The following is an 11,339-nucleotide window of genomic DNA, read 5'->3' on the forward strand; positions in this document are numbered from 1 at the left end:
TGCTGGTGTTGGTGCGAATGGAGGCGCTGGTGTTGGTGCGAATGGAGGCGCTGGTGTTGGTGCGAATGGAGGCGCTGGTGTTGGTGCTGGCCTTGGAGCAAATGTAGGTCTTGGAGCAAATGTAGGTGCCAATGCGGGTCTTGGTGCCGGTGCAAATGGAGGTGCTGGTGTTGGTGCGAATGGAGGCGCTAACGTTGGAGTTGGCCTTGGAGCAAATGTAGGTGCCAATGCCGGTCTTGGTGTTGGTGCACATAAAGGTATTGGTGTTGGTACTGGTGTTGGCAAATGAAGGAAGCCGAAAACAAGCAAGTCAACTAAAGGCGGTGTCGATTCTAGCTACGAAGAGAAGGAAACCGAAGCAAGTCAATCAACACGAGTTTTGACTACATTTCAAAGAACAAGGAACTTCACAAGATTTAGCATGATATGCTTACAATATTTAGTCATTATCATTTTTTTAGTACGTTGCATTTTTTCTAAGATTCTACATTATATATACTAGCAAAGCGTCATGCCGAGTCATGCCTCACATTGGAGGGTGCAAATATCCTATCAATTAGAAATATATCCCAGAGATAATTCTAGAGAAGAGATTATATAATGTTGTATCCATGAGTTATGAAATGTTCCTTGAATAATATTTTTATATTGATGGGCAAGTATTTGACTTGTTTGTGAAACTCTATGCTTGCGACACACATGCGTGATGGTGTATCCATACACTAAGGGTGTGTTTGGTAGCCTGCAGGGAGGGTGCACGAGCCCAAAAGTTCTCCATCGAACACAATCTCGGCACATCATGTCTCAACACATATATCACTACAAACAACTACACATGTATGTACCCAATGTGTCTAGACTTAGCATGTCTCAAAGGGGAACAACTATGCTAGGGTGGGAACAACTACCAAACACACCCGAAGGGATCACAAGGATGCACCCATCTTTGAAAGCAAAGGGGCACCAACACATTTCTAGATAACATGCAAGGCATGTACATTAGGAACAGTAAAACCGCACCTAATCCCCGCTCTCTCATGAATTAGGTGTTTCTGGCCATATGATTTTGTCTGTCAAACATTTCTGACCGTCCAATCTAAAGTAAGCACAATGTTTGTGGCGAACTAGGCCTAATGTCGCAAGGGCAGCTACTCCCGTAGCTATTTTGGACCTTTGTGGTTAATTGGGCCAGATTTTCCTGGTTGGCCCAAAGCAACGAAGGAATCTCATGCAAGTGTTCCCGTTCCCTAAAGAAATAAATTCGTTGACACAGGAAAGAATCGCCGGCGGTCGAGATGATGCGTCGCACTGTCGAAAGAGAGCGGATGTAGCCATTGAGATGATGTGCCACGTGGTCGAAAGAGAGTGGATGCGGTGGCTGCTTGATTCAGGCGAAGCTAGCGACCTGCGGTGGGATCCAGCGTACGAGCGATTGGATCCAGCACGCCCCACTCGTGAGGTAATCCAGCGTGAGGGGATCGAGTGGAAGCGCCAGATGCGGGCGCGCCTGAACCCTAACATAGTGAGTGGTTCGATGGTCAGCCTCGATGGTAGAGTTTGATGTCCATGGCTCCTCGTGCCTTTCTTTGTCTTGGTGCCCGACGAGTTGGCCAGCCTCCATGGCATCGTAGATGATCACTCCAAGGCGAGATGGTGGCATCCACTCTAGCATTATTGCTGCCAACACACTAGTGTTCCTATCCTCAATGTGCAATGGGCCGTGGTTTTGGGTGCATCCTCAACAAGGTCAGCATGTTGTTTTTTGATTCACTTCTGGACTGATTTTTAAATTTTTTATCATGGCATGTTTTTTGTCAGGTGAGGATCTCATATCGGTTCTAATCAGTGATTGGGTTTAAATTTCATATGTTGTGCGTGTGTGATAATCACCGCAGTAATAGTCCCTACTCTACTTGGTATATATGTCAACTTCTCAAATTCATGTCTTTGTATAATGGTGAGAGGGAGCTTATTTGAAGACCGTATTTTTACTCCACTAGATACTGCCATCACCCACTCCAATTCAAATGGCTTATAAACAAGAAATATAGTTGAATGTACAGACCTTGTATGAGAGACAGATGCAATAGATAGTGTGGAAAAAAGAGGGCATGAAATAGTTCACATGTATATTGTTTAACTAAAAAGGATAATATGCGATAATTTCACATATATGATGTATATCTAAACTGGATAGCATAGCATGACACAATTCAAAGATATGATGACTAAGTAAATATGATGACATGAGATAATTATATGATGTATTTAGTAAACATGTTCGCATGACATAATTCACATGAATGTTATCTAAGTAATCATGATCGCGTGATAAAATTCACATATGTGATTTATATACTAAGCAGAGGGCATTCACATATATGATGTCTGAACTAAGAACATGATGTTGAATATTGTGTATATGATGTCTAAACTATGCAATGCAAGATACCATATGCATGATATTGAAGGAAATATGCCCTAGAGGCAATAATAAAGTTGTTATTTTATATTTCCTTATTCATGATAAAGGTTTATTATTCATGCTAGAATTGTATTGATCAGAAACTTAAATACATGTGTGAATACATAAACAAATACCATGTCCCTAGTATGCCTCTACTAGACTAGCTCGTTGATCAAAGATGGTTAAAGTTTCCTGACCATGGACATGTGTTGTCATTTGATAAAGAGATCACATCATTAGGAGAATGATGTGATGGACAAGACCCATCTGTTAGATTAGCATAATGATCGTTCAGTTTTATTGCTATTGCTTTCTTCATGTCAAATACATCTTCCTTCGACTATGAGATTATGCAACTCCCGAATACCGAAGGAATACCTTGTGTTCTATCAAACATCACAATGTAACTGGGTAATCATAAAGATGTTCTACAGGTATCTCCGAAGGTGTTTGTTGAGTTGGCATAGATCGAGATTAGGATTTGGCACTCCGAGTATCGGAGAGGTATCTCTGGGCCCTCTCGGTAATACACATCATAAGCTTGCAAGCAAACAACTAAGGAGTTAGTCACTAGGTGATGTATTACGAAACAAGTAAAGAGAATTTCTGGTAACGGTATTGAACTAGGTATGAAGATACCGATGATCGAATCTCGGGAAGTGACATACCGATGGTCAAAGGGAATTACATATGTTGTCATAACGGTTCAACCGATAAAGATCTTCGTGAAATATGTAGGACCAATATGGGCATCCAGGTTCCGATATTGGTTATTGACCGGAGAGGTGTCTCGGTCATGTCTACATTGTTCTCAAACCCGTAGGGTCCGCACGCTTAACGTTCGATGATGATATAGTATTATATGAGTTATGTGATTTGGTGACCGAATGCTGTTTGGAGTCCCGGATGAGATCACAGACATGACGAGGAGCCTCGAAATGGTCGAGAGGTAAAGATTCATATATAGGACAATAGTATTCGGACACCGGAAGTGTTTTTTTTGGGGGGGGGGGTACCGGGAACTTATCAGGTCACCGAAAGGGGTTCTGGACACCCCCAGCAAAAGTTATGGGCCTTATGGGCCAAGAGAGGAAACGCACCAGCCCCAAGGGGCTAGTGCGCCCCCATAGCAGGCCGTCCAAGGAGGAGAAGGAAAGGGGGAGGGAAAGGAAAGTGTGGATTAGGATTCCCACTTCCTTCCCTCTCCCCCCTCTTTCCTTCCCCATTTGGAATACATGGTAGGGGGGTAGGGCAGGAGCCCTAGGGCCGGCCGGCCACCTATGTGGTGCGCCAGGCTGCCTCCCCTCCCCTCCCACCTATATATATAGGGGGGCGCCTAGCACACACCAGATCAATTGTTAGCCGTGTGCAGCGCCCCCTCCATCGTTTACACCCCGATCATTTTTTCGCAGTGCTTAGGCAAAGCCCTGCGGAAATCACTTCACCATCACCGTCACCACGCCATCGTCCTGATGGAACTCATCTACTACCTCGACGTCTTGCTGGATCAAGAAGGCGAGGGACGTCACCGAGCTGAACATGTGCAGAACGCGGAGGTGTCATACATACGGTACTAGATCGGTTGGCTCGTGAAGAAAGTTCGACTACATCAACCGCGTTGTGAAATGCTTTTGCTTAGGGTCTACGAGGGTACGTAGACACACTCTCCCCACTCATTGCTATGCATCTCCATGGATAGATCATTGCGTCTGCGTAGAATTTTTTTGTTTTCCATGCAACGATTCCCAATAGATATGACCAATATAACCGTGCCAAGTTAGAGCATACACCTCGGTGGGGAATAGGACTGGTCATCTGTCTCTGAATCCATCTCTGAGGAGCTATCAGGACCCAGCAAGAGATCTGCTTCGACAGGTAGCACTGTCTGCTCTGAAGACCTTGTTTTCACTCCAGATTTTTCCATCACCCACTCAAATGGCTGATTCACAGGAAGAGTAGTTGAATGTACAAACATTGTCGATAAATGGGAATGTAATGAAGAAAAGGATTGGCAATATATCATTCAAATATATGATGCCTGGTTAAACAGGATGACATTGCATATTTCACATATATTATGGCTGTCTAAAAGAGATGAGATTGCATAATTCACATATATGAGTTAGAGTTAGTTTGAGCTAGTTTGGGCTCAAATAGCTCAAAAGTATCCAAACACGAGGGCTAGTTTGAGCTAGTTGCATCTAACCATCCAAAAAAACTATCCCACCCAAGAGGTGCCAATTGGAGCTAGTTCTCCCAGTGCATTTATTGTCAATCTAACCCTGTCACCTCTTTGGCTAGAGTTAGTTCAGGGTTAGTCATGAGCTATAAACGAACTCTAACCTCTAGCTAAGTTAGAGTATCCAAACAGGGCCATAGAAACTAAACAGGTGGCATTACAGAGCATGTCTAAGCTAAGCATATGACATATATGATGTCGAAAGTAGGCACTGCAAGGCAACATATGCATGATATGACCAACATCATCATGCCAAGTTAGAGCAAACACCTCGGGGGGTAAATAGGACTGGTCAGCTCCGTCTGAATCCGCCTTAGAACAGATATCTTTCTCTGGATTACAATCTAGAGGGGGGGGGGAGGGTTTGCCATTACCCCACCATGGAGCGATGTCTGCATGACATTGTATCGATGCACAAAACTCTTCTCTTTTTCTCTACATGTTCAACATGATTGTGTAAAATATCTGACATGCATACGAAAAAATATAGTGAGATTATGTAAGGAGAGCATGTAGAAATCTAGAGTGATGGTAACAACAAGTGGATATATCCAAAAATAATGATAGCAGGCTGATGATAGCTTTAATTTAATAAAAAGACATATGATGATTGCTTTACTGTTTGTTTCCACCCAAGATGAACAACATAGGCATACCCTAGGTGAACCAGATAATATACAAAGATACTATTCATTGCTGCCTCGATATGTGCCCCACAAGCATTTTAAAACTCAAGTTTGAACATTAATTTGGACCTGACTTGGAGTCTAAGAGGTGAACATGACGATAAAGTAGCAGGTAATATTAAGCACTACATAACATAAGCAGAAACAAAAGAGTGCGACCTCTCTTGTGGACCCGTGTACTCCTCAGGTTCATCTGCTGAGTCGATGATGGTGATGCAATTGCAGTGGGTGCCGGCGGTAGGGAAGGAGATCTGAGGCGGCGAAAGACAGTCAGGAGTCGTGATGTCTGGTATGGTGGATGCTTCTATCGATGGAGCAGCTCAGGTGAGGTGGACGACGTCGCGACAGGAGCAGAAAAACCACACAAAGTTTTCTTTGACACCTACCTGTAACTGGAGTAATTCTGTAAGGGCTCCATTGGCTTGCAGGATTGTAAAAACGTAGGGATAGGAAAAACACATGAATAGGATAGGAATGCACGTGGGAAATAGAGCATTTGTAAACACAAGAGTTCTATCAACTTGGGTGTTTGATTCACAAGAATTGGAAGAGCAGAAGAATGCAAAGAAACATGGCCAAATTAAAGTGAAACCATATGAAAGTATGTACAGTTAGAATGTTATTCTGCTACTAATGCACTTAGTCTTGTTTTCATGCATAGGATTTTGAAAAGTAGGTCCAGGTGGATGTTTTGCTCCATTCCTTTCAACGAAATGCATGAATAATTGAATAGTGGAGTGCCATAGGAAAATTTCCTATTGCTATGTTTTTCCTTCACTTTTTCCTTTGAACCAAATTAGCCGTAATGGATCGACATGAATGTAGAGTAATAAGTGATGCAACAAGTGTACAACCTCTTTGGTGTAGCCATGTTGAACTCATCATCATTGGGTTGGTCGCTGAAGAAGTTGTGGAGAGGTGGCTATCGAAGGTGTGGCGGAAGACTTGAGGCATCTGTAGACGGCATCTAGGGTACTGCTCTGTTGTGATGGATGGTTCCGTCATTGGAGCAGCTTCGGCGAGCCATAAGACGTCGAGGCTGAAGTAGTACAAGACATACATCGTTAATCTCAAGTGGGATTGTAATAACATCTCCAATAGATGATGTAAAACACATTACCAAAAAGTTATAGATGTAAAATGTACATCACCAAAAAACAGCTGACTACAACAGATGAGGTAAAAATTGTTGACTCTAAACTTAACTGTCAAAACTGAAATTTATTGTGGAATCTGAATGTTACTATCAAAATTGAATGCACTGGTAGCAGAGAGGCACTTCACATGTAGTTTAGGCCGCTCGAGCACTAGTAGTAGAGAAACAGTGATCTAAATTAGTAGGCGATCGACAGGGAACATAGTAGCAGACAACAGCCAAAGTAGCAACGCCTGGAGGAGCAACGCGAACTAGAGCCAGAGCAGAAACTCATGTAGCTGCAGCAGCCCGTGTAACAGCATTAGCAGCGCGAGCGATAGCAAGAGCAGAGCAGCAGCACGAGCGAGGGGAAGAGCAGAGCAGCAGCGCGACCAAGCGAGAGACGAAGCATCAACAGCAGCGCGAGCGAGAGCCGGAGCAGCAGCAGCAGATCTGGCTGGTATCATTGCCGCCGTCGAGGGAGCCTTGCACTGAGGGAGAGCCACCATGGAGATGTCACCGGCAGCGCTAGCTTCGAGGTAGCCGCGCCATGGGGGTGCGGGATCGAGCACCGTCTGCGCCGGTAGGTCGAGTTAAGGAAAAGGTGTGATGCGATGAGTGTACAACCTCTTTGGTGGCGCCGAGTAGGCCTCAGATTCGTCTGAGGAGTCGGTGAGGATGCTGCGGTTCCGGTGGAGCAAGTTAAGGCATCACTATGGGGATGGATCAGCCGTGATAGACGAGGCAATTGTTGGAGCAGCTCCTTGGAGGTGGAGGACGGGGCGGCTGAACTGGCGAGACGACGAGATCGATGACGGATCCTCATCCAGGGAGGTGGATGAGGGACGTCGAGCTATTGTGGTGGACGACATCGTCGGAGAAGAGGCTCCGGCTAGGTAGCGGTGGGGTGGCGGATGGAGGAGGGTGGGGTTTTGCGGCTAGAGGAGAGAGGTTATGGCGGCCTGGGATTTCGAATGGCAAAAGGAGGTGATGTGAGGGGGGGGGCATGACTTAGGAGCGCGGTTGTCCAAAATGTAGGGTGTGTTACAAAAGTACCCCCACCGATTTGAACTAGCGGCCCTATCGGCTCAGGGTTACAAGGGGGATTTCGCGTGTCGGGATTTCGCAGCTAGAGGGAGTTTTCGCGTGCGTTGTAGTTTCTGGATAGCAAAGGCGCGGGTTGTAAAGGCACGAGTTTTGGGAGCATGATATTTGAATTTTCGGAATAACAAGGCGCTGGTTGAAATTTAGGGACAAGCCTAACGTGTAAAAATGTACGTACCGAATCAATTCGCACTTCCTTCAACAAAAAAATAAAACTATTCGCACCACACAAAGAGAGAGTCTTGTCCTGTTTTACTGTACAAATGATATTCAAAGCCATGAATCCATGTTATGTCCAATTAAATTTTTACGCTGGCTGTATAATGCATGTAACCTACTCATACGAACATTTTAGTGCATTCCAAATGTATATGCTACTGTTACAATTCGAACTAAATTTGAATTCGTTTCTCTATTTGAATAAGAATCTACAATCATGATTGTTGCCAAGTTAAACCATCATTTGTACATTATCTTAACAACACACCACATGATTACTATAGAGATAGATACGAACTATGTGTGCTATATGAACTCGAGTTCAAACTTTTGAATACACTTGATGTTGATTCCAAATAATAGTACATTTGATGTATTAACTAGATCTTCATAATCTAAACCATGTTTCATACGTACATTGTGTTTATCACACAAAGTATAGTGGCGCACCCCCTACATTATGACAAGTATTTAGCCTTGAGCTGCAAAAGCCACACTTTATCACAAATTCAAATAAATGTTCTATATATTATATGTAGTATAACATGTTCTTAACCACACCATGCGTATCACCATTATATATATTCATGCATCACTGGTACGTGTCGGTCCTAAACAAACGATTTTTAACCCCTTTCCACGACGACATTCGGAACCGTCGCCAAGTGAGTGTGGGCGATAGGGGGGTCCTTCCCACATGACCCAGAAACCGTTGGGGATATGCCCTCCTGGCACACACGCTCAGCAAAATGATGTCGTGTAAAACCGGCGAGCGCTCAAATACGGAAATATGTACAGTAGTGCTAAAAAATACAATTATATGACGAAATTGTTTCCGGTCGCAAGTGCATCCGACACAGTCAGTCCCCGCTAAACGTTTCCGTTGTATATACATCCCACACAGTCAGTCCCCGCTAAACGTTCCGTTCGTATATACATCCCACACAGTCACTACAAGGAAAACGTTTGCGCAAGGTGACATAACGCAAACAGTTTTAAAAATAATGTCGTGTGTGATTGTTCATTGATCCAACACGGTTTATTCCTAGAAACTATGTGTGTTGCCTGAGGTCATCGCCCACGGTGTTTTCTCATTAACCGTTTGCAGTAGGAAAACCCAATTAGCAAGCTAATTGGCCAATTAGCGGGATAATTGCCCTATTATTAATAATCCATTTACTAATCTAATTAAAATTCATATTAAGCACATAATATATTGCATTTCCATATTAAGGAAGCATGATTTCGTAATTGAAATTCATCGGGGTACAACATGATATAGTTTCAGCACTCAGGTACCTCATTACACAACTGCAGCAGCAGCAAGTTTCACATGCAACATCTAGAACCTTTAGAAATTAGCATCATAGATGGTACATAGAGAGATGCATCTCATCTAGAAAACTGCTGAAGCGGAAGGCGAATATTGAGCGTCATTCATGTTGAAGGTCTTTGCAACTTTAGGCCAGTGCATGTGGATGATTGACGGTCCATCCTTCGACCTCTTCAGGAACACTTCAATATTGAACCGTGGGTGTTGTATGAAAACTTTCCCCACCTCCTGACCATAAAGGTGGTTTGAGAGGTAATCATCAGTGAACACTGAAAACAAGGATGTGCATAAATATCTTCTCTATATTGGAAACGGGGCAAAGGAATAAAAAAAGGCAAGGTATAATAGTTAGTACCATCTTGTAAACCTCAGTGCTTCCCATTGTTTCGCTGCAACACATATAAGGTAGTTAGTCATCAGGTTAAGTAAGGGTTCGCATGCTATTAGTAAAATATGTTGATGAAAAATAAGCACATTGCAGATTCATCAGATTAATTCAAGCCACATGGAAAACCCACTTATCCAAACCAAGCATGATTAAGAACTAGGAAATATAGTACTTGTATATGTTTCTCATGTATTAAGTGCAACTAAATTCGATTTATTCCTCACATGGTATACAATAACAGAATGCAGCCAAAGCAATTGAACATCGCATTGCAGAATTGAACCAAGCAGTTAACTAAACACCACAACAAATGAACCAAACATTAATTGAGCACCACATTGCACAATATAACATACTCCTAATAGAAGATCAGACAGTTAACCAAACCAAGCATGCTTAACAACTTGGAAATATAGCAATTGTATTTGTTTCTCATGTATTTAGTACAGCCAAATTCGATTTATTCCTCACGTGGTATACAATAGCAGAATGCAGCCACAACAATTGAACATCGCATTGCAAAATTGAACCAAGTAGTTAACTAAACACCACAACAAATGAACCAAACGTTAACTGAGCACCACATTGCATAATATAACGATACCCCTAATAGAAGATCAGACAGTTAACCAAACCAAGCATGCTTAACAACTTGGAAATATAGCAATTGTATTTGTTTCTCATGTATTTAGTACAACCAAATTCGATTTATTCCTCACATGGTATACAATAATAGAATGCAGCCACAACAATTGAAAATTGCATTGCAGAATTGAACCAAGCAGTTAACTAAACACCATAACAAGTGAACCAAGCCACAACAAATGAACCAAGCAGTTAACTAAACACCAATTGAACAATATAACATACTCCTAATAGAAGATCAAACAGTTAACCAAACCAGGCATGCTTAACAACTTGGAAATATTGCACCCTGAAGAATTGAACATCACATTTGCAGAATTGAACCAAGAAGTTAATTCAACACCACATTGCACGACATATAGAACATATACACTATAGCAGAAGATTGCATGGTAAAAGTAGATAGCACAATCCACTAGAATTTGTTAAGGAAATGTAGTAGCTAGAAAACTGAACATGGGTCCTTATAGTGAGCTAATAAGACAAGCTACTCCTCATTGTCGGAGATATCAATGACGATTGGCTCCTTGGACATGGAAGAGGGCAAGGCCTCCGCATCGTGGGTGCCCTCGTTATAGTGGTGAGTTGCCTTAGGCGCTCCAGGCACCAACCTGTTGGCTCTCGATATGAGGTAAGCACATGCATGCTGAGAAAACACCTCGTAGTCTTCATCGATGGCACCGATGGTGGCTTGGAGAAAACGACACGAACTATCATTTAAAGCAGCCAACCACGTCGCGGCATCGGTGCGCAAGGCGTTAACGGTGGCCTCGATGGCGAGGTGCTCCTCCAAGATCTGGGGGTCGGCACGAATGGCAACCATCACGACCTCATCCGCGCATGCGGCCACGATTTGCTTCTCTGCTACCAAATGCTCCTTGAGGTCCTGGCTATACTACATGCACCAGGGCGTAGGCCGACACTTATTTGGTGGAGGGGTCGGGGATTTGGGTGGAAGGTGTCGCGCTCGCACTGGCGGTCGGGGCATGTGAGATGTGGAAGGAGGAGGATGGGGGTCGGGTGTGGATTACCTGCCTAGATAGGCGAGGCCGAGCAGCGTGAAGGAGGGTCGCCGGCAAGGAGGCGGCAGCGCTGCAAGCAAGGAGTGAAGGTTTCAACTTGG

The sequence above is a fragment of the Triticum dicoccoides genome, chromosome 4A (genome assembly GCF_002162155.2).
Source record: "Triticum dicoccoides isolate Atlit2015 ecotype Zavitan chromosome 4A, WEW_v2.0, whole genome shotgun sequence".
NCBI classification, from domain to species: Eukaryota; Viridiplantae; Streptophyta; class Magnoliopsida; order Poales; family Poaceae; genus Triticum; species Triticum dicoccoides.